The sequence below is a fragment of the Chenopodium album genome, chromosome 11, assembly GCF_948465745.1.
Source record: "Chenopodium album chromosome 11, dcCheAlbu1.1, whole genome shotgun sequence".
Taxonomy (NCBI): Eukaryota; Viridiplantae; Streptophyta; class Magnoliopsida; order Caryophyllales; family Amaranthaceae; genus Chenopodium; species Chenopodium album.
In genome coordinates, this window is record NC_137844.1 from 39,357,541 (window position 1) to 39,360,323 (window position 2,783).

The 2,783-nt window shown below is 39.8% G+C and overlaps 1 non-coding gene across 1 annotated transcript; it reads right to left on the reverse strand.

Moving 5' to 3' along the window:
- Positions 1-1,962: 1,962 nt before the first annotated feature.
- On the reverse strand, positions 1,963-2,069 carry LOC145569651 (small nucleolar RNA R71). The gene has a single exon (XR_014096223.1). It is a non-coding gene; the product is annotated as a small nucleolar RNA R71 (small nucleolar RNA).
- Between the last annotated feature and the right edge of the window lie 714 nt (positions 2,070-2,783).

Genomic DNA, 2,783 nt, shown 5'->3' on the forward strand with positions numbered 1-2,783 from the left:
GGCCATCTTTCGTAGCCCAAGATCGGTTAGAGTAATCAAACCGGTGAATAAGGGCTCGACTTGTGTGAAGACGAGGCATTTGGACCGAATGATTAAAGCCCCAAAGAGGATATTTGGTTTGGGCCAAGTTACGAGCCTAAACGAGGAGTCCAAGCGGCCCAAGGGTGTCCGCCCGATGGTCCGCCCGGTGGTCTGCCCGGTGGTCTGCCCGATGGTCTGCCCGGTGGTCCGCCCGGTGGTCCGCCCGATGGTCCGCCCGATGGCGCGCCCGATCGGGCAAAGAAGACTTATATCGCAACAAAAAGGCGCGCCCGGTCGGGCGGTGTGGCGCCCGGTCGGGCGCGTGTCTCTGATAGATCTTTTAAGCATCGTTTAGTTTGTTTTAGTTTAGGATTCTTGCTTATTATAAATATGTTTTTGTTAAGCAAGTTTAGGATTCCCTTTTTTTACACTTCGTTATTCTTCCTTTACTTTTGTAATTCTTTCTCTTAGATTTTCTCTCTCTACTTAAGCTTATTTTCTCTCTCTACACTATATACTTTGTTCTTTACTCAACTCTTTATTCTGATTACTTTGGTACGATTTCTCCTTTAATTAATCTCAGTATTTTACTCTTTCCGATTTCTGTTATGTCTTGTTTAATTATTATGCTTTGTTTAGTTTTGATTATGTCCGAGTAGTTTAATTCTAGGGTTTATGGGGATCCATAATTAATATGAAGGGGTAATTTATTATTATTGATTATTGACTTTGCATGATAATTTCTTATTGAATTGTTCTAATTCTTTGCAATTGGATTATGAATCGAGCAGATGTAATTTGATTGTGAATGTTTAGCAATATTGAATTGATGAATCGAGCAGATGTTAATTCGATATTAAAGGCTATTTTCAATAGGAACTTAGATCTAGTAAATTGCGAGAGCCTGTTAGATCTATGCTGGTTAATAAATTGCGAGAGCCTGTTAATCATGTTATTTGTGCAATGTTGATTGATTGATTGTTATGTTTTATCCCGGAATATTAATTATTGGTGAACCTGTAACCCTAGGCCTTCTTATATCTGATTTTCTCCTTAAACTTAATCTTCGTAGTATAGTTTCATATTATAACAACAATTTGGTTACCTTGATAATTTAGACTATATTAATTAATTAGGAGTAGAAAGACCAGTTTCCCTGTGGATTCGACCCTACTTCCCTATCTACTTTAGTTAGAGGATTTAGGTAATACTTTTGATTAGGTGATACGACTTTAGCCTGTCAAAATTTGGCGCCGTTGCCGGGGAAACGGTTATATTTTTTATTTCTAATTGTTTTTGTAGTCTAGATTATTTTCCTTCGTCCCGGAGAACATAAGTTTTTTGGGACAGTTCTCATATATGTTGTCTAGTTCTTTGTTTATGCCCAGGTGTTCCAGATCAGGCTACATTCCTTTCGATCCTGAGATCGAGCGCTCTTTCCATAGGCAAAAGAATTTATACAAGCAAATACTGGCGAGTTCTGGTGGTGAAATTCCTAGAGACCCTTCATCTGATTCTAGTGATCCAGACACTTCTTCAGAATCAGAATTAGAGATGGGAGAAAATCCACCTAAAAAGCTCAGCGACTATTCTCAGCCATCTTTGGCGCATTTTCCCCACCTTTCTCCTACGCCAGATCTTGAGGGAGTTCAATTCGAGATCAAGCCCCAGTTCATCACGATGATAGAAAGGAAGCAATTTAGTGGAGCTAAGGGTGAAGACCCAAATCTACACATTGCTGACTACTGTCAATATTGTAACACTATAAGGCAAGCTGGGGTCACGCAAGACCAAATAAGGGAGATTCTCTTTCCTTTCTCTTTATGTGGAAAAGCTAAACTGTGGTTTAATGGTTTAAATAGAACTGCACTTGGCATTACTAATTGGGAGACTCTTGTTTTGAATTTTTATAACAAGTATTACCCTGCAGAGAAAACAGCTCTATTGAGAAGCGCAATTCAAAATTTCGCCCAAGAGCCAGATGAGTCACTATATGAAGCTTGGGAGAGATTCAAAGACCTGCAGAGAGAGTGCCCTCATCATAACTTAGCACAGTGGCAGTTGATACAAGCTTTCTACAATGGGATCGGAAATTCTTCTAGAGCAATTTTGGATTCTGCAGCTAATGGGAGGTTTATGAACCTCAATGTTGATGATGCAGGTCAGGTTATTGAAGATATGGCGATCCATAATTCCCAATATGGGAATCCTAGAGGTTTTGCAAACAAGGGAAAACACCACGTCGATTCTGTATCCTTTTTGCAATCTCAATTAACCTCTATTTGTTAGAAATTGGATAACCTTACTACTGCTAATTCTAAAATAACTAATGTTTCTGCAATTGATAATAATGCTAATGATGCTTTCTGTGAAAATTGTGGAATTGTAGGTCATTGGGAACATGAGTGTAGGAGTTCTATGGAGCAGGTCAACGCTTTTCAGTCCATCAAGCAAAATAACCCATACTCCAACACCTATAATAATCCCGGGTATCGGAACCATCCTTACCTTTCCTATAGGAGCAGTAATGTGCAAAATCCCACACCTCCACCTCCACAACAACCAGCACCACCACCTCAGCAAAAATATTACCATCCCAATGCTGGCCAGAAAAACCAACCGCAAACTCCTCCACCACCTTCTGACCCAGCTTTATCAGAAATTAGAGCGATGTTAACTAGTATGCAAAAGCATATGGAGAGTAGAGACTCACAAATTGACTCGATTGTAGCCCACAATAAAGTCATAGATTCTCAAATTGC